The 26,584-nt window shown below is 44.4% G+C and overlaps 1 protein-coding gene across 5 annotated transcripts in view; it reads left to right on the top strand.

Annotated features, from left to right (window-relative positions):
- Positions 1 to 2,324: 2,324 nt before the first annotated feature.
- The window catches only part of SLC4A4 (solute carrier family 4 member 4), a 710,971-nt gene continuing 686,711 nt past the window's right edge, over positions 2,325 to 26,584 (top strand). Inside the window, exons 1-2 of one of the 5 annotated variants that reach the window (XM_086961759.1) lie at positions 2,628 to 2,920; positions 9,566 to 9,655. The gene's annotated coding sequence lies outside the window, so the exon portion shown is untranslated. Of the gene's footprint in view, positions 2,921 to 9,565; positions 9,656 to 26,584 lie in introns of all 5 variants that reach the window. The other 4 variants (XM_086961761.1, XM_086961758.1, XM_086961762.1 and 1 more) reach the window with 4 other exon arrangements.

The raw sequence follows: 26,584 nt of genomic DNA, 5'->3' as shown, positions 1-26,584 counted from the left end.
TAAATACGTGGCCCCATAAAGACAAGAGATCCCAATGCTTGAAGCGTGGTCCTCCTTTCACTTTCGGGATCTTGCTTGTTTGCTAATGCAACCTGCCGATCAAAACAGCTTGTGACCATCGTTCAGTGTACCAGTGATTACACGTCACAAACTTGTTGGAATTCATACCTCGTTCTGTAGTCTAAAACAAAAGCCCCAAGTGCTCTTACTCCATGCACTCAAAAGCCACACTCCGTATATTCATGGAATGTTCATGGAAATTATTTAACGCGGCAACTGCGACCAAATGTTACAGAAATGAAGATTTCTCATATGGTGCTTGTAACGCAGTTACTATTACTCCACGCCCTTAAAGCTGTGCTCCTTGTATTCGTTCAATATTAACAGGACGGAAGTTGTTTTACGTGATAACTGCAACAAAATGTCACCAAAATAAACAATTCTCTTACAGGTTGACTGACGTGCAAGAAGATCAAAGTTTCGCTTACCCGGTGCAATAAAACAGTATGTGTTCCATCTTGAGATACACAACCGTTAACCCTGAGTCAAACTAACCTGTTAATAGCCTGTTGTGAGTGACGTTGTGCTCGGCCGGACGCGTGCGAGCACAAGACGTTCTTAAATTCAAAGCTCACCAAATTGACTGCTGTGCAAACCACTCGAGCCGAGCACAACGTTGTTCACACCAGGCTATTAACAGGCTAGTTTGACTCGGGGTTAACGGTTGTGTATCTCAAGAGGGAACACGTACTGTTTTTTTGCATCGGGTAAGCGTAACTTTGATCTTCTTGCACGTCAGTCACCCTGTAAGAGAATTGTTTATTTCTGTGACATTTTGTTGCAGTTATCACGTAAATCAACTTCCGTTCTGTTAATATTGCAAGAATACAAGGAGCACTGCTTTGAGGGCGTGGAGTAATAGTCACTGCGTTACGAGCACCATGAGAAATCTTCATTTCTGTGACATTTGGTCGCAGTTGCCATGGTAAATATTTTCCATTAACATTTCATGAATACACGGAGCGTGGCTTTTGAGTGCATGGAGTAAGATCACGTGGGGATTTCGTTTTAGACTACAGAACGAGGTATGAATTCCAACACGTTTGTGACGTGTAATCGCTGGTACACTGAACGATGGTCACAAGCTGTTTGGATCGTCAGGTTGCATTAGCAAACAAGCATTAAAAACGCAATAGGTCTCGCCTTTGATTAAGTTAAAGCCATTTGCGTTGCTATACAATACCATTAGCAAAGCAAATGGCTTAATCAGAGGCGAGACCTATTGCATTTTCAATGCTTGTTTTTATTCCATTTCTTTTCAAACTTTATGGAAGGAACGGTTGCAATTTAGTATCTTTCTGTAAAGGTGCTTACGTGCAGCTGTTATTATATTTTTTATTATTTAGTGCTTCGTGAGGAGCGTCTGCCATTTTGTAACAGTATTTTTTATGTAAGTGCCGCTCCAGCCTAACACGCGCATGCATGGGGACGCGTGCACACTTATGCACTATGACGCATTATTGTGTATGCTTGATGTTGCATGTGTGAACTCACACCATTGTCCTGGCATTTTTTTTTTTTATTGCTGATGCTATTCATCATTGGCAATAACCTTTTTTGGGCTGATGCTCGGCGCATCGGCAAAGAGCACCAACAAACTAGGTAGCAGACTTATTTCTTGTCTATTTTTTTTTTATTAGCATGGGATGACACCCCAAAATTCTTACCCATATTGTGATTAAACTATATATACCAATGCCATTTTGATTACTGAAATTATTTTTTTAAAGCTTAGAAAAGTGTTATGGAAGAAACTCCACTGCTAAACCTTGAACCTGGAAACCATAAATCGTTTGTAACTAAAATATACCCTAGTGCTCCAAACTTGTAGAATTACTGTCACAAACTGCACGACTCCTCTAGTCTTCTCTTTCAAAAATAAACGCTGGCACAGAAATTGGAACAGGTGTATGGAAGCATAAACACACCTGAAAATGTTTCCAAGAAGGCAGCGTGACTTCTGAAATTGACAGTGACGGTTGCTTCGCTCTGCATAGTCTTGCGCCCTTAAAAGGAACCCCATATAGCTCCCTCTGTCTCACAGCAGGCAGGGGTGCGGGCAGAACCTTATAAGTACTCCTAGAATGAGTCCGTAAACCTGTCGAACATTTGCAGCGCTGCATGCAGACCCGGGAGCTGCTGGCTCCGCGTGAGCTGCCCGCTGCTGCTGGGTGAAACCACCTGTGGGTAACGCGCTGTCACGGAGTCTCGGTTACCTGCGCGTTCTATGATGGTGCCACGTGTGTCGGTAACACCTGCACCTTCGGCACCGTCCCCCCTAAGGCAGCCATACACGTCCTGTCGTGCCCCACCTCAGCCCCTCAATTATTCATGCGGAGTGAGCCGCCGGGGAGGCCGGACACCGGCGGCCTCGTGTTACTCAAGAAGCGGCTGCCTGCGGGGCGCGCGGGCGCGAGTGGCAGGCAGAGCAGAGGGCAAGGGCTGGGGGCAGCCGAGCCTGTGCCCGGGAGTGAGAGTGAGCCGGAGCTCCTCCTCCCGCCGAGCCGGCCCCGGCTCCGGTGACAGGCAGAGGGCGGGCGCGGGAGGAGCTCCGGCCGCAACTCCGCGCTTGTAAATAATAAAGCGCCCGCGCTGGAGGCTGCGGCGGCACTGGCAGCTGCTGTGCCCTGGGAGAGCAGAGGCGGCGGCACTGCAGCCACCCCTGGGGTCGGAGCGCGAGCACCGCCCGGCAGCGCCTCCTCAGCTCACCTGACAGAGCAGGCTCGCAGAGCCACAACTTGGGAGCCTCTCCTGCCCGCGCGCAAACCGCGCCCGGACCCGCCGCCAGGGGGCGCCTGCCCGAGGACGGGAGTGCAGACACCGACGCCAGGACGGAGCCGAGGAGCAGAGACACCCGAAGGTAAGGTGGCGCCGGGAAGGGTTCGCCCAGGACGGTGGGGTCCCGGAGCGGGCAGGAATGTGCTGGGCGGAGGATGGCAGGCGGAACCTGGCACCCAGACTCACCCCGCAGAAGGGTGAACTCTGACTCCATAGATGAATGAAGCAAAGTGCATAGTACTTACTGGAAGCTGTGCCCCGCAAAAGAGAGGCAACTTAGCCAGAATGACTTTGTCAAATGCAGAATAATGAAAACTAGAGATGGTTCCGGGGTAAATGAAAGATTCTAATTGGACCCTTCTTTTAATACGGAACAGGAGACTTTAGCAGCTGGATTGCTGCACTGGGAGCAAGCGCAGTCTGCCGATCCTCACACACCCATCTCTACCACTTATGGTTTTTGTGCTATTATTCCAACTGATACACGTGGCAGGGAGATTCTTTGTATTATTAGTCCCCTATAAGAAGATAACAATTATAGAACTACTGACGATGTAGGTGACGGGGATGATGGTATCCCAGCCACAATGGAAGGCTGTCATTGTAGTCCGCCTTCCTTGCAGAAGAGTGGGCTCGTGGAGGCAGTTCGCGCTGCTGATAAGAGCACTAGACTCCCAAATCATAAGGGACATCTTAAGGATTTTAGGGGCCCTGGGCCAATCGAATTATGGGGGCCCCTTTTCGGAACAGCATTCAATGTATGATCAATTTCAGCTCTTTCGTGTATTCTATGGCCAGGTCACTGACTGTGCACAGCCACACTAGTCCAAATTCTAAATGTGCATACATCTAATATTCAGGGACCACGTGTGTTTTCAAGATTGTAACACAGCAGTGGCTCACTAATATTACTGCAAACAATCTCTGTGACACCCTCCCATTTCTCACATGTGAGGACCTGTTTTGATCTAAAATATCTTTTTAATGGACGTTGCATGAATCAAAAACAAAACTTTATCTGCAAAATGTCTGTAATAGACTCTCACACTTCAACCACATTAAAAATAAATTAAGGGGAAAGAGTATTAAAGCAATATGTTTCAGAATTATTTAAGGTCATCAGGGTAAGTATCTCTCTGCAGAACAGAGCTGGCTCTATCAGGGTGCCCCTGAAAGGCTGGGGCCCTGCGCCAGAGCCCACCCTGCCCATGCCTTAAAACGCCTCTGGCTCTCCTAGCATGTTCGGTATTTTCACTTGTATCGCACTAACTAGTCTGCGCCCCACCTCCCCTAATTACTTAAGAAAACAGACTCGGTAAAAACGTGCAGAACGCTGCGGGGAGTTGGTGTAACTTCTTGCACGGCCGTCAATCACCCTGAGTGTAGGCTGTGGCCGCAGTGATTCAGGCCTGACCTTGTCCGGGCAGGCAGGGCAGTCACAGAACCTCAAGAGCCCGGGGGATGAACGGGTGGTGAAGAGTGTCACGGTCAGCCGCCTTGCTCCAACCTGCTGCAGTTGAGCCATTTGCAGCTATTAGCCTCACCGTACCGTAGATGCCCCTGCACCAACACCCACCAGGAAGGACAGCGGCGTCTAGCTGTGTGTGCCTCCCCAGCTCTCACACCCAGTCCCTGCCCGAGAGCTGCCTCTCCCCTGTGCCGCACTCAGCGGCCCTGCACTGCCAGCAGCACCGGGGCTGCAGCGAGCCTGCTGCCTGCACCCTTCCCCTTGAAACTGGATCCCGCCTCGGCCCATGTGTCACCCGGGAGAGCACATGCTCTCGCCTCAAGTGGCCTGGAAAAGGCCGGAGCTTTCCCTGGGCTACCCTGACCCGCTCATGTGGGAGCCGGGGCAGAAACAACGCTGCCTTCTTCATTTACACTTACGTATACCCTTTCTTTTACGGCTCCATCATTTGTGAAGTGTTTTACCTTAGAGCCATAGAGTCGGAATAAAATAAAACACATTAGTTAAATATTTATTTAATTTGCTTTCAGTGTCACCAACACCCATGCTTCCAAAGTATCCGTCAAATTATACTTGCCTCAGTCTTTGAGTGACTCATCTCCCCATCTCCCCACCTCACCTCCTCCAAGTCTTACTCTCTCGGCTACAGATACTGTATGTGCAGTATTCGGAAGGGCACGCAGGGACAGAGGGCACTACCCTTTCTTGAACAAACTCCGACCTGACACCTGTCTCGGGCAGCCACCGGCCTGCAGCCTGGCCTCGGAAATAAGACTGACAGGCCATACTATCCACCAGCCACTCATCTACAACACATACCCGACACCATCTGAGACATGGCTGGGTTGGCCATATTGGGCACAGGTAAAATCGCCGGTGGACGGATGGATGGAAGGTTCATCAGGTATCCAGCCTGAAAAAAGCCCTGGCGAAATTAAGACACTTTATACATTTCCCCTCCCTGCTTTAAATCCCCCAGGAGACAGTTGTACTCACTGACTCCACTCACTAGGGGCCTCATGGGACTGGTATGAATTTATTCCCTGGACTGCTTTTAGTTCCCGGTAGCCCACCACAGAGAAACACGTGCTGCCTTCACATTTTTAGCGCAGTTTTCTTGCCCAGAACATGCGACTCTACAAGCCAAGCAACACAGTAGGAAGCCGATGGATTAACCATCCCCAGTTGACATGTATGCTGACAGCTGTTTGCACATTTATAAGAGGATTTTGAATAAATCAAGACCCTCTCGCTCAAACAGCGCAAGTGGCAACCAGCTCCTTTTGTGAAGATATATATCAGACAGCTGCTCCTAAGAAAAAACTTGGGGCAGCTGAACATATTTTAAACATTTTGTTTTATCAAATGAAGCTCTGCATATCTGTCAAATGTGAGGCTTCACAGCACAGTACTGATTATTCCTGAGCTCTGTCAGGGAGGACATCCACTTTTGGCTGCAGAGTGAGCCGAGGGAGCAGGCCACAACCCTTAAATCACAGTTGCAGCATGCTGTGGTCAAAACCAGGCCACCAAACATATTTCGGAATCGGGGCTTCATAGGGCATCCTGCCTTGAGCCTGCAGGATCAATGTGCTAACGATGACGCTACACTTTCCAGTGCGGATTTGAAGATCTTACTCAAAACATGCACGCTTCTCATCCACAAATTTGATCTGCACACCTGTATCAGACTTCTTGTGGTGTGCAACGTCTCGTAAATGAAATAGCTTTTGTTTAGCACCCCTGATACGCTGTAGCTTTTTATACTTTTAACAACAGTGAAAATCATGAAGTATGGGAAGGCGGAGGTTATGGAAAGAAAGGGGGTAACAGTGCTCAACCTCCGAAAGGCCCTCCAGCCCTATGTGGGGCATAAGACCCACTGCTGCTTGTGCGCATTTGATCAATCACAATATTTCAGTTTAGAAAAGAGCATGGAATACTGTTGGTTGTGGCTGGTTTGCATCACTACTGCTTATCAGAAAATTGTGACAATTTGCTTCTTTGTAGATCCATGACCATACCTTTACCAAGGTTTTCCTTGTTCCTCAGAGTGGTTTCATGCAGTAGTTCAAGGCAGTGGTTTCTGTTCTTGTTATGGTATTGATGTCTTTATTCCTCCTGCAAGACCACTCACTGGGCTATTCCTTTGCTATGTTAACAGAGATCCATATAGCGCTATTTGTATGGCCTTAATGCACTGTCTGGTTTGCGAGCCCTCTGTGCCCTACTTTGCGTAATCTTGGTCTTTTCTTATCTTTCCCGTTTGTGAGCGCTGATGCGAAGGACGGAGGAAAACTTGAAGAGGCATGGGGTTATATAGTACTTCCCAAAAATATCACTGGCTGCCTGCAATGAAGCGCCACCGTGGCCACAGGTGGTGCTTTCCACAATTATGAGGATAAACCTTAATTCTCCTTTCTTTATTAGTTCAGCACCAACACTGGGATATGGGCATGGGGCTAGCACTAACAATCTCACATGCAAACACATAATAGTCAATTATAAGAATAAAATGCACTGTTCTTGGGGCAGCATGGGGCAGGGCCATTGAAATGCATAAACGGTGGTATGAGATATGAGAACTAACGCATAGGCACCTACTAGAGGACAGGGATTTACACCCGCGGTCATTACAAAGACTCTGCAGTAAACAGTTCACATACGCAAGCCATTGGCTAATAGTATTGCAATGCTTAAAGGAATGAACGGTGGCATGCCCTGCCCACTAACACCCATCTTTTGTACAAAAATGTATAAATCGCACATTTCATCATGCTCATCTCATGATGCATAGGAGATGCATGTATTACATTTGGTCACTTAGCAGCTTTTCACAAATCAGTTGTTAAAGCACTAATGATCTGTGTCATTGTAGAATGAGTGTCCCCCATGTATGCAGGGCCACTGGAATTATGCGGCATGGGAGGGTCAAATTATGTGGTATGGATGAGTAAATTATGCGGCAATTAGAGTCAAATTAGGCGGCATCCTGCGGCACATTTTCGGATAGTATTACTTTATTATGTTGTCATTTTTAAACTTGTTACACTGTCTGTGCATTAGTTGCAACTCAGTAGCAGTTAAACACCCAAACACAGCAATAAGCTCATAAAGGTGAACAGTCAACTTTTGCACAGGGGCTTTCACTGCGCTGCAGCACACGTCGCTGCGATTTAAGAAATTTGCTGCAGCTGCACAATCACATAATTCCAGTGGCCCTGCGTGTATCCAAAAGCAAATATACCTACAGTAGCGTAGCAAAGGTGCTGTCAGCCCAAATGCAAGCATGGTAAAATACCACCATTCCCTGTTTTGGAATTACAAAACAACTATTTTTGGAGTACAATGGGTCCCTCACACCTGTGGGCTCTGGTTCAACTGTACCTGCCGCACTATTTCTAGCTATGCCCATCATATCTGTTATAAGCTAGTGAGTTTGGCACTAAATTGGTAAGTATTCTAAAAGTAGATACCCAATTAACCTATACATCTTAAAGTCTTGCCCCAATGTGACCTGCTGTAAAGCACTCACATTTTTATCCAAATTAATTTGCAGTTCTTACAAGGCTTTTTTTTAATTTGTTGCTACATCGAATAATGATGTAACCAATGAATCAATAATAGTAAAAAATATATGCACATACACACAAACTTTCATGCATACAACTAGTAATTATTTTTCCATACAGCAATTAAAACCGTTTGTAATCACTGAAAATAGCAAGTGTTACTATAAGCAGTTAATGGTACTCAACTCACACAAAGACACACACACATATGCATACACACATTCATAAATATGCAGAGCCACTCACAACCATACTCAAATATGCATAGGAGGAGATGTGACAAAGTGGCTGGAGCTTCTGCATTTGGAATCTGGGGACCCAGGTTCAAATCTTGGCCTCGGCAGTGGACTCAACCTTGTGTGATTCTGTTCAAATCACAAAATCTCCCTGTGCCTAAATGTATGTAAACTGTATTTGGGGGATGTCCACTTGATGTACAGAGTCGACTCCCACGCCTGCATGTAATGTACAGCACCTGTTGTTTTCCTCAGTCAGGTTCGTGCTATACAAATACCAGTACATACATATGAATATGCATGCACATATACAAACATACATTTACTCCTATATAGAACCCACCAATGCACACACATACATATACATACATCTATTCAAGCAGATACAAACATGTACCCCCACACACAGAAATGTATGCATATACCCATGAAAGAAATGAAATGTATGCCTATACCCATCAATACATATATGTAGAAATGCTACTAGTAGTAATAATCAAAATAACTAGTTCATACGGCACTATTTCTAATCACTGTAAATTTCAGATGTTACTGTCTCCCAAATTAATGGTACTCAATACATGCACACATATAAACGTCCATACAAACCAACATAAATATAAAAATCATTAGTGTCCTTGCTGCAACCCCATTTATACAGGACACCCCCACCCCTGGGCCCCACAAACAGAGCTGTTGAATGTGCTGGGAGGAAACAGAGCACTGACTCTGCACATCGCCAAACACATTAATGCATTTAACTACCTTTCTGCTGCCTAATACAAAGTAGTGATTATACGAGGCAATAAGTGCCTCAGTGTAAATCTGACTTTGCATGTATGCAAGTATCACTCTCTCTGGATATGTCCGTACCGGGTATGTCCGGACTATTCCACACAAGGACCTACAGTGTCCCGGAGATGGGCTCCCCAGGACACTGTACAGTATTGGTCCCTGGGGCATGGGGTCCCTGCGGCCTAAGGAGGCTCGGGAGGGTGGCCTGAGCCCAAAGCCCCACCTCTGGCAGTACACAGGCATTTGGCATTCACAGCGTCTGGTTGGTCTCTCAGGTCATTGCAGCACCCAAGCAGACCTACTGACTCTGTCAAAGAGTCACAACACCAAAATATAAAATATGGCTCTATTAACTTAATCAAGGGTTGAGCATATCAATATATCTAAAGCTGATCTATCATCTTTGTCCAAAAATCACCTATATATTTAATCAAATATATATTTCAGTAATTCACTCAATGCAATGTTTAGTAACAGTGATTATTTAAAAAAAGTTTAATAAAGTTTTTATTAAATAAATAATTCAATGTCTGTGAGTGTGTTAACAGGTGTTATGATTGAATTTTTGTGTGCTGAAAAATGTTAAAAGAAAGACTCAGAGATATGTTTATATTTTTAAAATAAAATCAACATGTCTTTCTTTTTAAATTGTTCAGATCACAAAATGCAGTCATAAAACCAACCACATGTGGGCACTTCAGCTAATGAGTACAGCGCTCCAGCTAAGAGTGTTTTTTAGAAATATGGTAAGTTCTCCTTGGGTCATGGATTTAGTGATCTGGGAGACTGACTGTTCTTTTTAATGTTACTAAGAGGCTGCTGCACTCCCTGCAACTCCCCCCAAAATTAAAAACAAAATACTTGGTGATGTCCTTGCCCCTTCGAGGGACATCACCATGCCCATTAACATTTTTTAAATAGCCCTCACAGGGCATTATGGGGTGATCTTTCAAAGAGCAGTGAATAATAAATGAGCGGCTGCTGCCGCTCATTTATTATTCACTTTTTGTTTTTATCATTTTATTTGCAGGTGACCCAGTGCCCAAATGGGGACCCCATCCCCGGGGCAGATTTTTTTTATTTAAGGGAGATATGGGCATGTGACCACACCTTCCCAAGCCTCACAGAGGCCCCCATCACAGAGGGCCGTTTTGAAATTAATGAGAGGAGGGCCTGCAGCCCCCCCAACTCCAAGCCAGAGCAGGGCCCTAAGGACCCCATCCTCTGGGGCCTTTGCTTGTTTTAGGGGAGGGGGCGTCAGAGCACCCACAGATCGCATTGAGCCGCTTAAAAAATTGGTGGTCCTGCCTACAGAAGATAATCGGAAAGTGGGTGTGTGAATGATTGCACACACTTTTACATCTTTGCTTAAGATGTTTAAATCTGACTTTGCATTAAGGTGTGTATACATGAATGAATGAATGAAAATATTTATAGAGCGCACGATGGCCGAACGGCTTCCTGGCGCTGAGAGCTTTAAGGAACAGAACAGACAGGGCCAAGGAAGTTAGCGGGGGTAGGCCAGGGCAAACAGGAAAGTTTTGAGCGCTTTACGGAAGTGTGAAAAAATGGGGATAGAACGCATAGAAAGAGGAAGGGAGTTCCAAAACCGGGGAGCAAGAACAGAGAATCTAGTTCCACCAGTGCGAGTTTTGTGGAAACGGGGGACAGTGAGGAGGGCAGAGGAAGATGAACGGAGAGTGCGGACAGGGGTGTAGACGGAAATCAAAGAGTTGATGAACGCCGGTGCAGAACGATCAAGAGCCCGGTAGACAAGGCAACCAAGTTTGAACAATGATCTCTGCAGGATGGGTAACCAGTGAAGGGATTTGAGGACAGGAGTGATGTGATGAGTTTTGGGCAAGTGAAAGATGAGACGGGCAGCCTGATTTTGGATTGCTTGAAGGCGGCGGATTTCGTAGGCAGGGATACCCACGAACAAGCTATTGCCATAATCAAGGCGGGAAGTGATGAGGGCAGAAATAATGATCTTAAGAGAGTCAAGAGAAAAGAAACGAGAAATTTTTCGGATCAGCCGAAGGGAGAGGAAGCAGGAGGACACCACAGCACTGACCTGGCCGTGCATGGACAGGTCATGGCTGACATTACTCCCCAGTGTTTTAACGGAGGGAATCGGGGTGGGAGGGGGACCAAGAATAGGGGGCCAAAAAGCAGAGGACCAGGGGCTGGATGAGCCGCCAGTCAGGACAAGCTCAGTCTTATCTGGATTGAGCTTAAGGTGATTGGCGCTCATTCACCCAGAAATAAAGACCATGGTAGAACGAAAAAAAGATAGGGAGTAAGAAGAAGAAGAAAGATCAAAGACGAGCTGGAGGTCGTCTGCGTAGTTGTACACTGAGACCCCCAGCTCAAGAAGAGAAGAAATAAGTGGGTGAATGTAAAGGTTGAAAAGAATAGGAGAGAGGGAAGAACCTTGGGGGACCCCACAGGGCACCGGGAGGGGAAGAGCAGAGAAGCCGGGGAGGTGAACAGCTTGTGAACGTCCTGTAAGAAAGGACGTAATCCAGGAGAGGGCAGGGCCTCGTATGCCCGCTGCTCTGACACGTTCCAAAAGAATGTTATGGTCAACCGTGTCAAACGCAGCGGACAGGTCGAGGAGAACCAAAGCTTGGAGAGAGTTGGTGTCAGCCTTGGCTTTCAGCTCGTCGAGGACGGCGAGCACCACAGATTCGGTCGAATGACCCGAGCGGAAACCTGCTTGATGAGAAGCAAGAAGTTGGTTCTGTTCGACATAAGTAGAAAGACAGGAAGTGACGTAGGATTCCAAAATTTTGGCAAGATAGGGAAGAAGAGAAATGGGCCTGAAGTTAGAAGGGAGAGAGGGATCAAGACCGGGTTTTTTAAGAATGGGGGAAACAATGGCAGATTTAAATGAAGAAGGGACCAGTCCAGTAGAGAGAGAAGCATTAAGGAGAGAGAGAGGGGTAGCAGGGCAAGAAGAGAAGAGAGTCTTAAGGATGCGAGCAGGGGCACAATCGATGGGAGAGCCAGACTTGATTTTTGTGAGCAGAACTAAGAAGGAATCCAGGGAGAGGGGCGGAAAAGAGGAAAAATGTACATAACTATATATATATATATATATATATATATATATATATATATATAACACACACACAATCTAACAATGTACATCTATATAAATGTGTGTACATCCATATAAATGTGTATGTATATATATATATTATCCAACTCGAACACACCATTCCAATTCCAGGAAAAAGAACGAGCGTGGACCCAATGTTTTTGCACAATAGTTATTTTATTTTGCCTTGTCTGCCATTACGCGTTTCGGGCGCTCCTCGCCCTTGATCACATGACACCACGATTACTTTTCTTCCGCTTTTTAAAGTGCAAGTGCATTCAAAATACCACGTGACTTGGCAAGGACATAGAAAAAATACTAATTCATGTCTTAAATCACATCTTTCCTGGGTAGCAATTTTTTATTTCACAGTAAAATACATGTTAGGTTGTTGCGATTCCAAAATAGCCGCTTAAATGCAGAATAAATATTCAATCCATAATTATTTATGTACAAACACCCTGATAAGTCTTAGCATGTATTTTGCTTGAAGTCTCGGCTTGAATGCCCCATTATACAGTGCTACCCATAACAAATTTCACAAATTCCTGTCCCCTTGCCAAGTTAATAAACTGTGTTTTACCCATATGCCCTAAATACCAAAATAGGATGAACCTGTGTACTAAACACACCCCTCTACCCTAAAGTACTAGAATAAAAATTGATATTATCATTGTTTTCTCATATTTTTACAAACCTAATGCCAAATCCAATTTCTCATTAAGGCATTTTCTAAATCGATATATGTTTGTCAATGATACCATATGTTTTTTCTCTTTTCTATTTTTTCTCTCTTATAGATCAACAGCCATTGTTGGGAAATATCATGTTTTTACAGGGTGCAAATCAGCAAAGAACTATATACATATACCTGATACAATAGATAGTGAGTACCTTTAATTGATTCCACTAAGTGGGACCTCAGACCATACAAAATACATAATAAATACATGTATATTGCAACCAATCATATCTAAAAATCCCTTTATAAATACCATATCAAAATATAAATAGTCCTAAAATTTGCCTCTCCAAATACATGTATACAAATATAAATATTTTAAATATCTTCCCTTACAAAAAGCCTGTGTCTATGCAGAAGAGTGGTAGAAAAAGACTAGTAAAATCCGGTAAAAAACTAGTACAAAAGTAGAAAAATACAAAAGTACAAAATCCATAATTGCAAAAAGTTTCAAACTGCGAGAAATTCATATACAATCATTGGGGAATGCAGTTGTTCTAAAATACAGCTGGTCACTAAATGGTCCATTTAAATCTGTCACAGATATGTATATAAGTCCTCGCTGATGTTGAGCCCCCTGGGGTGCTTAGAATCTAGTTCTAAAATATAGGATGTCTCCATTCTTCTAAGCTTGAGCTCCCTATCCCCTCCTCTGTTTTGGGGGCTCACCGCATCTATGACAAAATATTTAAAATGTTTCAAATCATTATTATGGACCTGTTTAAAATGTCTTGCTACAGGATAGGTGTCATCGTTATTTGTAATGGCATGCATGTGTTGTAGGATTCTCTTATGTGCTTGTAACTTTGTACTGCCAATATATTGCATCTTACAGCTACATATTAAAACATATACAGCATATTCCGTTTTACATGTAAGATGCTGTTCTATGTTGCAAGGTTTGGTGTTAAATGCCGTGGTGTACTAGCTGTATTCAAACCATACTGGCATGCTTTGCAACTTACAAATTTAAAGAAACCCTTCCTTGCCGTAAGCCATGTATTTTTTGCTTTGGTATCGAGGTTACTGTTGGTAAGCATACTGCCCATACTGTTTGCTTTTCTAAATGTGACAGCAGGGTATTTGGGCAGAAGTCTGCCTATTACTGGGTCCCCCCTCACGATTGGCCAATTTCTTTTTATTATAGACCGAATCAGTTTTTCCTGTCGGGAATAGGACAGGATTAACCTTGTTGGCTCCTCGATACCTGTTTTAATGCTTTTTTTGTTCCTATTCTGCATAAGATCTGTTTTGGCTAGATTTCTTGATTTGGCAACTGCTGCCTCTACATCCTGATTTTTATACCCCCGCTGAGGAATCTCTTTCTGCTTTCTTCCTGTTTCTGTTGGTAGTCCTCCTCCTCACTACATATGCGTCTGATGCGTAGCATCTCACCCTATGGAATACTTCTAATCAAATGCTGAGGGTGCGCACTTGTGGCACGGAGGAGAGTATTCCCTGCCGTAGGTTTTCTAAACAGGGTTGTTGTCAATCTGTTCTCTACCACATTGAGTTTTACATCTAAAAAGATGACCTCTACTTTGCTAATATGACTGGTAAATCTCAAATTGATAGTATTTATGTTCAATGCATTGCTAAATACTTTAGCATCCTCCATTTCTCCATTCCACACAATGAACAGATCTTCAATAAAACGTAACCATACAATGATGTTATTTTCAAATGCCACTCTGTACTGCTTCATGAGGACCAGCTCCTCCCACCAGCCCATAAATAGACAGGCATAGCTGGGGAGAAGCTGGCCCCCATTGCTACGCCCTGTATTTGCTGGAATAATTTTCCATCAAATAAAAACAGATTATTATCCAGACAAAATAGTAAATTTTTTTGTAGCATAGCAGTATGTCGTGCATATATTAGAGGTCTCCTCAAAAGATAATACTCGATTGCTTTCATGCCATCTAGATTTCTAATGCACGTGTACAAGGACGAGACATCTAATGCAATCAAAGAATATGATGTCTTCCATTCAATATTTTCGATTTTCCTTAGAAAGTCACTTGTATCCTGTACATAAGATCTCAACCCCTTTACATATTCCTGTAAGAAAAAGTCTATATATTTGGACATATTTTCCAATAGTCCATCACAGGCAGCTATAATGGGCCTCCCTGGCGGTTTTTCAGGGTCCTTATGAATTTTAGGTATAGAAAAGATTACTGGGGTAGTTGGATGTTCCTTTTTCAAATATTTGAATTCCTCCCAGCTCAATATGCCCTGACTTCTCCACACGATTAATAAAGAGAATAGCTGCGCCTGAGTCTCTTTCAGTTTATGAGGGGTGATACGTCGATAGCATTCTTCCTGATGGAGTTGAGCATATGCCTCTTCCAGATAGTCTTTAAGTGGCCATAATACTATTTTTCCGCCCTTGTCAGAATTGCGTATTATAATTTTATGGTTATTTTTGAGTTTGTCAATCAATTGGCGATATTTTCTGTCTTGATTGGTATACTTCTTTTTGGAGCTATTTATTGACAGATTTAGTTTCTTTATCTGTGCCACCACTTGTTCATTAAAAACATCAATGGAGTCCCTTGCCATTATAGGGACACATTTTGATTTAGGCTTAAAGTGCGTTACCGGTTTTGCATCAGTGCCTTCCAAGTGCGATTCAGTGTTGATTAAGCCACTGGGATTATTATCTTCTGTCCCAAGTTCCATTTCCCCTGCAAGGCTCTGCATATCCCTCAATACATCATAGTCTGCATTAATCAGACCTGTTAAGCATCTTTCTTGTTGAGGGATTGCTGCCTCATTGTTGTCATCCTTGTTTCTTTGGAGATTAAACTTTTTGAGCTTGAGCTTCCTTATATATCGATAGATATCTGCTTGAGTCCTTGTGTAGCTAAAATTCGACTCCGGACAAAACAGTCCCAGTGACAATAATTGTTTCTCTGCAGCAGTAAGGTCTATATCTGTCAGATTAATAATCGTATTGTTTGCCTCGGGGTCCTTTACAATGTTATCTGTGCAGCTTTCTTCAACAGGTTTAACTGCGCCTCCACCTGCTTTTCCCGCGATTCGCAGTATCTTCTCCTTGCTTTTCTGCGCTCTCTTCTCCTGTAGGTTTTCCTACATGGGCCGGTGCTGGTGCTTTGATGCGAGGTCTCAATTTCTCCCTTTGGCTGCATTTTAAAATTTCTAATTCTTCCCCCAAGGTCAACTTTACACTTCTTACATCTATCCTCAAAGATGAATTATCTGACTTAGACCCACTCTCAACCGCAGAGCTTAGCTCAGATGCAGATGGTGATTCAGTAGGTTTTTGCCCCTTCCTTGTTCCCTCAGCCTCTTCAGTCCTTTGTTTCGCCATAGCGCTCGGCATTGAATCATATCATCGGGCAAAAGTGAAAATTTGCCCATTTGCGTAATCATCGCGGTCACGTTTAAATGTATACGTTTTGCATATTTTAAACTTCTCTTCCTCCTTCTAGAGGCGATTGTTCATTTCATCTAGACATTTCTGCCTGGTCGGGGGTTCTCCCATGCTATCAATCTCTTTTTCCAAAAGCTCAATTTTGATCTGTAGCTCGCCACTATCTATCTCCGCATACTTTACCAATATTTCTACTAGCCGCCGGGACGACTCCAGATTGCATTCCCCCCATTCTGCCATCATCCGGGGGTTCGGTGTCTCATAGCTGGGGGCTATCATTATTCGCAGGCCCCTGGGGATCCTTTCCACTTCCAGGTACCTTCTTAACGATGTAGCCTCCCACCATTTAGATTGTTCCTGCTTTTTGAGCTTTTCTAGTAATCGGAAATTTTCTTTAAGTCCTTTGCTTTTGTTGCTGGGTTCCACATTATTAATCATGCTTGCCCCTTTTGATTCATCTGGGACATCTGAAAACATGCTTTCAGCCTTTAGTTTGCGTTTTTTCAAGGTGTCTGCAGACATGTTGGCTGTTTTCTGAAATCCGCAGTATGCCTGCCCCAACTGGCAAATGCCCTTGTGCCTGGCTCCCACGTTGCGCATCTCCCAACCTGATTGCTACCAGTTTTTATAATTTTCGCTCGCGTCGTGTTATCCAGCTGCCACAATCACCGCGTCTGCCCTTTCGCGTCGATGATGACTACTCAGAGCTTCCTCCTCGCTCCACGGCAGCACCGCGGTGCAAGTGGCTGTTCGCTTCGCGTCCTCGCGTCTTTCCTCTGGTGCTCAGGGGGCTCCGCCAGTTCCGTTCCCGGAAGGGTTGCTGAGTGCCCCCGGGGTCCCTGCCAGCTATCACCACGAACCCGTGTTCTTCGCCGACAGATATCCAGAGCGTGACTTGCCTCTGCGGCGCCTGCTTGTAGGGAGGGGGTCAACGTATCCCGAGAAGTCAATCCGGAAACATATTCTCCAACTCGAACACACCATTCCAATTCCAGGAAAAAGAACGAGCGTTGACCCAATGTTTTTGCGCAACAGTTATTTTATTTTGCCTTGTCTGCCATTACGCGTTTCGGGCACTCCTCGCCCTTGATCACATGACACCATGATTACTTTTCTTCCGCTTTTTAATGTGCAAGTGCATTCAAAATACCACGTGACTTGGCAAGGACGTAGAAAAAATTCTAATTCATGTCTTAAATCACATCTTTCCTGGGTAGCAATTTTCTATTTCACAGTAAAATACATGTTAGGTTGTTTCGATTTCAAAATAGCTGCTTAAATGCAGAATAAATATTCAATCCATAAATATTTATGTACAAACACCCTGATAAGTCTTAGCATGTATTATATATATATATATATCATCCCAACGCTTGTCTCCTCATCCACGGTGAACCAATTTCAATCGAGTGCACTCAAAGGCTTTGAGTGCGCTCGATTGAAATTGGTTCACCGTGGATGAGGAGCCAAGCATTGGGATGATATATACGCACTCCACCTTGCATTAAGCGAGCACCCGCGACATTTGTGGAACAACGGCTGGTGGTTTGGAGTTTTGGAATATATATATATAAGAAATACATACACAATCTTCCACAAACTATCTCTCTTTCTCTGTCATTCTTTAATAATGCTTGCCTTCTGTTATTTTTTTTTTTGCGTCATAAACAGGGTCAGGCTGGACAAAAAAGTCTGGGAACCAAAATAAAAGTGGCCCCATTAGTAAACCTGGTGGCCAACGTTTACAAATCAGGCCTGTTTTGAACTTGTAAAAGACACGCTATATCGGTATTTTGCAGGTTATTTCTGTTTGCTGCAGGCAATGCTTGTAGTAATGTCAGGGAAATCATCCGTAAAAAAAAAAGGCCCCGCTGGGCATAAACAGGCCCACAAACTGCAAAAACAAGACGGCTGATAGACCTGTCAGACCGGCCCATCGGGCACTGCCTGGTCATAGGGACATGCTGGGAGTGGGACGTCAGACTGTTAGACCGGCCCATCGGGCACTGACTGGTCATAGGGACATATAAGGAGCAGCAGAGCTGAGAGTGGGACGTCAGACTGGCCCATCAGGCACTGCCTTGTTGCAGTATTGTACCTCAAATTATAACTGCACACTTGTCACTTTTCCTCTTGTGCACTTTTGACTACCTCATGTATTTTTGGTTGCTCACAATTTTTACTACCTCAAGTATTTTGGTTGCTCACAATTGTCACTATTACCTTTACTACCTCATGTATTTTTGGTTGCTCACAATTTTTTACCACCTCAAGTATTTTGTTTGCTCACAATTGTCACTATTGCCTTTACTACCTCATGTATTTTTGGTTGCTCACAATTTTTACTACCTCATGTATTTTGTTTGCTCACAATTGTCACTATTACCTTATGTAAGTAACGTATGCTTTTGTAATCTGTTCTTTTGTAATGTTTCATTTCTGTTCCTAATGTGAAGCGCTCTGACGCCTTCGGGTAAAGTCCGCGCTATATAAAAATGCATAAATAAAATAAAATAAAATAAATAAATAAGAACATACTGGGAGTGGGACTGACAGACCGAGCTCTGCTCCCCGACCCTCGAACCTGCCCCCTGTCCAGCGTGTACAGCAGAACCCTCTCGGTGCCCGCCTCTCGCGGTGCAGCTGCACATTCCACGGGAAATGTCAGCATTCCAAGCCTACAGCCCGACAGCCGTGGCCCGGGAGCGTTAAGGCTGCTATCGTGGGACGCCAGCGCCAGGAAGCCTTTCCTCTCGGAGATACAGAGCGCCGCGTTCGGCTCGGGCATACTCTCGCCAATCAGGCCCGAAATCCGATTCACCAGGCGTTCTTCGTTTTGCAGAAACGGAGTTTAACCGTAAAAGGTCCACCTGGTGAAGGGGGGAGGGGGGGGGGGGGACTGGGATTGTGCATTGTGCACGGGGGGGGAGGGAGTGTACTGGGATTGGTCATTTCTGTACGCACAATTGCACCTATACCTTGAGTTGTCCGCCTCTATTGTTTATTGTTTCTGATGCACACTTACTATTATCTCACCAGTGTGGGTGTCCGGCGGGAGTGATATTGTTTATTTTCCAGAGCAGACACTCTGAACCTTTCATGAAAAGTACACTTCCCCATTAGAATGCGCATTAAAATGGCGTACGACTATCTCGTGCCAGGCCTGTATATCTAATATACATTTCATGTAAGGAATGTTGTACTACGAACATATGCGTGTCCAAAAGCAATTCAAAGCTTTACAAAGCAAAGCAACCGTAGGCCCGGTGCCTCAGTATGGTCCCGAGCATGATGATGGCGCGGGCGGGGTGGGGTGGTGATGGTCCCATTAGAAAGGTCTGTATTATGTATAGGTGCGTGGACACTTCATTCCATGTCACGCGTGTTACTCCACCGTCTCGCGGTGCAGTATCGTACTCCACGTCACCACCGTGTTTGGTGTCACGCTCACTGGTGCCATTTTTTCGAATCCCTCATTTGTCATGCATCACACAAACCTCGGAGTAACTTCCATGTTTCGCCTGCCTCACCTCATTAGTTGCTGCTGATATTCTCAACCTACCTGCGCCCTAGACCTAACACGTTCCTCATCCGGCACTTTCATTTGGGGTTTAATTATCCCCTTCTAACCCCCCCCCCCGCCCTCCCCCCCAATTGTTGTGCCCCTCACCACCATCTACCCTCCTTCCTCAGTGCCCGCCCTTGTCTCTGGCTGTTGAACCATGCATGCTATGGTGCATGCCCGGGAAGATGGTGGCTGGTGATTGGTCTGATTACCACCAGGCCAGGCCCACCCCCGCCATCTTCCTACTTAAGTGACTAATAAACGGATGTTAGTTCTCAGCAAACGTCGCCTGTGAGTCTTATCACGGTGGATTTCTGGCATGTCGCCCTTCTTACACCCTCATCGGAACGTGCCTATAGTAAAGGCGTTCAGCTCACCACTTTGTAAGCACATCACAGAGACCCATTTTATTAATGTCCCCCTTACCACTGGGGTTGTCTATTCCTATACATTACCAATTTTTGCAGACACGGGGACGAGGCTTAGTAAGGGGAAGAGATTTGCCCACGATCAAACAATGTAGGTCCGTTGGTGAAACCTGTGATTGTAAACCCAGATGTTCTCACCCTACAATAATGAGTTTAGGTTGTAGGGACCCATGGACATACTGACAGACTGAAAATATTGGTCCCAAATTTTGTACCAACTTATTGCGACCTGTCTGTAATTTTTCGATGTGACATATGTACCACTGGATCGTGTCACAATATCCCCAGTTGCAGAGGCGCAGAAAGGCCAGCCTAATACATGTTCAATAGGCATTTCGCTATTTGTGACCCCTTGACTGGCTGCAACCACAGGGATGGTAGTCTGCAAGAAAACATCTGGCAAACTATCGTTGTATATGCATTCCCAAATGGGAAGCGTATTTTTTTTTAAGTAGCCTTTGTTCCTAAAAGGAACTGATACTGCTTTAAAAAACACATGTACCCGTTTGGAACCACACTGAGGTAGCAGGCAGTGGTCCACATGACTCCTGTCTGCTCCCACCGAGACCACCAGACATTATTCCAAAAGGAAAAAGCTGTGCAACGGTCCCAATTACGAATTGGTTGCCACATCCTTTCCGGAGTTGGAAACTTATGAATGGTTTAGGACTGCAATTGCAGTCACAAACCATTGATACATATCTTTGCGATTCAGAATTAGGAAGGGGCTCCTTTTTCGCAGCCCCTCCTAATAGCAACTTGGAATGCGTTGGCCTACCCTTTTGTGATTTAGAAACGAAACGACTTTCCGAATTGCAAAAGGGCTTTAATACATTGCAAAACGTCATTTTGCTGTTCCAAAGCCAGTATTTTCGCTAATTGCACGGTTTAGGGAAACGAACAAACATCTGTGCCCTGATCAAATCTCTGCCCTAGATTAATGGTGGCATCTATCCTTTTTTTTTTACCAGACGAGACATCTTTCAAGAACACAATAAAGGGACTTTGGACCCTTTCCTGCAAGGCTATAGAAATCTCCTTGTTAATAGTGTGCGGCTAAATGTCAAGGACCAACGGCTGCTAGAAAAGTGAGCGCTGCATGTAACTCACCCTAATAATCTAACATACCTTTACAAACATTTGCAAACTTCCCAGCTTGTTTTGACAAAAAGAGGCCCCATCAGGACATACTACTCCTCACCGACTCTTCTCACCAGGGCCATATTATAACCGTATTCCACTTCTACCAATCATTCAGGCCTGCCTGAAATCACTTCCGAGAGTGCCACAGTGCAACTGCACACGGAGCAAATGCCAGACAAATTAACATAGCACAACCTAAAATAACATCAGGAGACATGGGGACAACATCAGTTTCTTCCTATTAAAGTAGTACATTTACCTTAAACAAGCATTGGCAAAGTCAAGAAGTTTGGAATATTGCTATAATATGCTATATAATTATATATATAATTATATATTATATTATAATTTGCTATAATATGTGTTTATTGCTGTCTGACATGTTTGGATGCATGGATACATCAAACACTATGTGAGGTGTTTGCGGCTCTAAAAACCCCATTTATGTATACTGTTAGGAGATTAGTGACAAACACTGTGACAGACAGCTACACCACCAAGCCAGACCTAAAAATAGTATTATTGCCAAGTGATTTATGTGTTTTAGCCTTTTGGTCGAACACAGCCATCAGTTAGAAGAATCTGCAATCATCCCAACCACGCTTAAGGCTACCTGTGAAACCATTGGCAGACCTAACACATAAAGACAGCCTTCCACCAAAAACTGTCTGCTGGTACAGGGACATTCCCTTCGGGCTGATACAGTATTGACCCAGCAAAATATCATTAGGTTGGTGATTAAACGCTTAAAGTTTCATTAAATTAACTGCTTTTCAGATTAATTACCTGGATCACAATTTTTCTGTGCTTCACTGCGGTGCCAGAGCCCTCTAAATAGGGCATCAGGGTGAATGTTTGTTAGTAAACGAGAACGTTTCTTTGGCCTCCCCACGCGACCCTGATACATGGTGGGGGCTGATGCCAGCATTGCTTGGGTGGATTGAAGGTGAGTCATTGCTGATGTTTATTGAACATCTACTGCCTCAAGTGCCTTCATTCGGCTTGATCAACAACCTGCTCATTGGCCTGAGGCCGCTCCTCATGGAAAATGTGGGCATTCCGTCAGCCCTTAAGTAGAAGCCGCCTTCTGCTGTATATGAATTCCAAGTGAGAATTGTAAATGTAAATATAGGTGTGCTGTGACACTCCCAAATTAGGCGTGGAGCACTGGTTGCATGTCACAATGTTGAGCTCAAGAGGCATATTGAATCCTGAACATCAATTACAAATATATTTCCAAGCTAAGCATACTTAAGGAAGCATAGATGTATTCCGCAACTTCACATCCACTTACCTCGATGATATGTTGGTAGTTGATATTATGGACTCGATATAAGAGCACTGCAACATTTCAATTTCAATATTGCGATAGAACACCCAGAGCAGCCTAATTGAAGGACATCAATCCACAATTGATGCTCTGTTTTGAAAAATCAATTGTCGGTTTGTTGATGCAACAAATGGTAAAATCCAGAACACTTTTTAGGATATCCGTATTACATATGCATAATGTGAACTCACATGCATTGTGAGATGATTTTATTCTTTATTTTGTCATTCAGTGACCCTCACTGGGATTTACTATTGAGTGCCTCGATGAGTCTTACTGTAGTTTTTGACCGTCTTTAATGATTGCATTATTGAATGTCTCTTGTAAACTGTCTCTGATAAAGGGATTTGCCCAGGACCACACAGTCTTGTCAAGTGAGGGGAACCAGGTTTAGAGCACACGTTTTCTGGTGACATAGCTGGCAGTGTATTCAATCTAAGTCAGCTAGGTTAGAGAAGATTAAACTGCGCATGTCTGGCTGACCGTCGCAAGATGGCAGCCAAAGGGACATGCGCATTTTAAACTTAAGCCCACAGCTCTCTGCTGCCACTTTGCAGCACTGGCCCGCACCATCCTGACACTCAGTGCGAGATGGGTTGGTTGCTGAAAAATAAAATCGTAATAAACTTTACTACCATTTTATTTTTCAGCTCTTGCCTGGGGCATTTCATAGTGGGGCGATGCTCCTCCGCTCAAATGGAGGAGCCCTCCGCTCAAATGGAGGAGCGCCCCTGCATAAATTACTAGAATGTTAGTACCGCTGAGGTGGGAGAGCCACTGAAGGCCTGAGCCAGATGTGCTCCGGCCCAGACCGAGGTCCTTTTGGACTGTCAAGCCATGTACAACAGTGTGTTTAACACTGTTTGTGATTCCCAATTGGGTCGCAAATTGCGAGGCTCATTAATATTAATGAGCCTCTCTCAATTTGCCAGCCCCTTGGAAATGACAGGCCCTCCCAGGTATGGAGGCCTACTGGGCTCAGCAGAACACCATGTCTGGGACTGCTTTTAAATAAAGCAGTTTAAAAAAAATGCAGCCCGTTTTCCTTAAAGGAAAACGGGATGCATTTAAAAAAAAAAATTAAACCTTTTTCATTTCATTTTTTAAGGGCAGGTAGGGGTCCCTAGGACAACTACCTGCCCTTTAAATATATTTTTAGAGACAGTCACAAAGTGAAGGAGTCCCCTGGGGACCCCATCCAAATTGCGACTGCATTACCACCCTCTTGAAGAGGGTGGTAATTTGCAAGTGTTTTGCAACCGCAATTGCAGTGACAAAACATTCATACATTGAATTGCGGACGCTATTAAGAAAGGAACACCCCTTCCTAAGAGCGACTCGCAATTCCTAAATAGCGAGTCACAAATAAAATGCGATTCGCTATTTCCGAATTGTATATGGCACAGGGCCCTTTTGCATGTGCAAACGGGTCGCAAACCCGTTTGCGCATGCAAATTGGGGCCGTACATCTGGCCCAGAGTCATTTTACTTTTCTGCCCGCCCGCCTGCCCCGAATGACCACGAACGCCAAGCCTTATCTGTAGGCCTTTGCTTTTTCTGCAGTCTTAGGACGTATGTTTAAAATGAAAAAGTAGGGGAACAGAATCTATGGAATTAAAGAAGTAGGGGCACGCCGTGCCCTGCCGAACTCACCTACTTCAACCACTGGTCTCAGTGCATACCTGTAACTGTGGGATCTTTGAGATCCCTTTGTTTTCTAAATATGCGTAGTTAATTTAACTGAGCTTTTGCTGAAATCATTCTCTCTGGTATGTCAGGGAAAGCTGGTGATATCAGTATAAAACAGAATGCCCTGCTTTTCCTTAACTTTGTACTTATTCTCTATAAAGACTTGTAGTGTCAGCTTGATTTACCATATGATATTACATACATGTATTTATTAGTTTTTCGAATAATTAAACAAAGCATTGATGGCCGAGATAAGTAGGACACACCCATCCAATGGCTAAAATGCATAATTTATAAGAAGGAAAGCAGGATTTAAATCCCAGCTGCCCCTCTTGACCGAACTGTATGATCCTCTGCACTTACTTTACCTCACTGTGCCTTCTTTACCTTGATCATCACACATGAGATCCCTTTGCAATATTTCGGATCAGGGTGTGGCAGGACAAACCCCTTTCTTGTGTATGGATAATAGAATATGATGCTCCATCTATAAAAAAAAAACCGTAGGCCTTATATCTAGGCATATGGCAACTATCTTGCCTCCTTCATCATTAATCCATCATCATCAGGCCAGAAGGTGGTGGGGCACTTCATGATATTTTCTAATATAACGTTTAGAATTATCACACCTAATAGATACCACTCATGCAGTGATATAATAGAGTGTACTAAAGTGGAATTAATACAGATGTTGAAGGAATACACACTTCTTGAATTTTCAAGAGTCATATATTTAAATGAAGTTTCTAGCACAGATTTCTTTGCCCAGAATCTCAAGATGTTGATGAGCGTCCCAGCCGAGACTAGAGCCTGGTTTCCCAGTTTCCAGGTAGACCGCCCTAGCAGGCCACATCCTCTCTCCTTAGCTCGCTCTCTATTAGATTGTTGCCTCGTTGAATGCAAAACATGAAGAAATGGCCTGTACATTTCACAAAAAGAGGTGGTCCTGACTACCCATAATGTTTCAGCAGGCAACCGTACCTTATGTGCTCATGTATGTACAATACAACAATTACGTGCATACCATTGGGAAATATTGCAGTCAGCCATATGCAGTTTACTGAGATTGATGCTTTACAGCAGCGCTCAGAGCTGCTCGTCTGCATGTGCCCACTGCTGCTAGGCTCAGGCAACAGAATCTCCTCACCCAGCCTCCATGGTGGTGCTCTGCTGCCACACTGTTACACATGAAGGCAGGGCCGCTGAGAATTGTGGGAACACAGCCACTCATACAGCGCTCACCACCACATCCTTGATGCTGAGAGGGAGGGCTTTGAGCAAGACAGGGGGACGGGGAAATTCTTGATGTTGGCTGTTTGACTGGGTAGGGTGTACATGGACCAAGGCTGGCAATGAGAATTCTGGGAAGCCACTTTCCATAATTTAGTGCAAGCCTGTGCTCACCCATGGCTGCAGTTAGCTACTGCAGGGGCGCAAAGCTCTGCCTGGCTTGCAGAGCAGGGCATAGCCAGCATGTTTCACGCTGCAAGACTGTCACCGTAACACCGTAGCGGGTTGTCGTCCTCTTCGTTACCAGCCAAGGTCATCAGAGCAGCCAGCACTAATATGGGGATTTAGTGCTCTCTGCAGCGCAGTAGTGTCATTAGAGGCTTAATTTAACATATCAAAAGTGGTGAGTCACAAGGAGGGGACAGGTCAAATGAAGCTGGGGCACCAGCCCTGCATGCTGACGTCCCCACAATGCTACCTCAAGTGACACTGGACTTTTCAGCTTTGTGTTGGTGAGTTTTAGTGTTCACAGACCCTATTGGTGAGGTTGTGACAGGGCCGTGTATACCTTTCTACATCTCCATGGAATGCCATCTGGATAGTACGCAGGAGAAGGTACTGACATGTCTAGATTGAGGTTCTAGGGCCCAAAGTACTGTGGATCACAAGTAAAGTACTCTACTTAGCTTTGGTGTCAGGGGATAAATTGAACAAAACCTTCATAAAATAAGGAAAACTGTGCCATATCTAAATTCTCACTGCATTTGTTCTGGTACAGCAGAATACGTATAGTATTTTTTTGTCTTGAGAGCCAATCTTAAAAAATGTGGGTACAACATTATCACCAAGCACTTGCATAATATAACATTGTTTTGGATAGTTGGAAATGGTTCAGGTATTCAGGGGTGTCAGAGGATTTGTTTTACAGCTGAGTGGATGTGTCCCCATTTGTTTTGCCCAGTTGGACAGGGAGTTGCATCATTTTTGATGGATTATGGTTTTGCTCAGTTTTTAAAGTTTTTACAGGAAGGCCATGACACATAGG

This window comes from Lissotriton vulgaris, chromosome 3_1 (assembly GCF_964263255.1).
Source record: "Lissotriton vulgaris chromosome 3_1, aLisVul1.2, whole genome shotgun sequence".
NCBI classification, from domain to species: Eukaryota; Metazoa; Chordata; class Amphibia; order Caudata; family Salamandridae; genus Lissotriton; species Lissotriton vulgaris.
The sequence above is the reverse complement of the archived record's forward strand: the minus strand, read 5'-3'. Positions and strand labels throughout refer to the sequence as shown.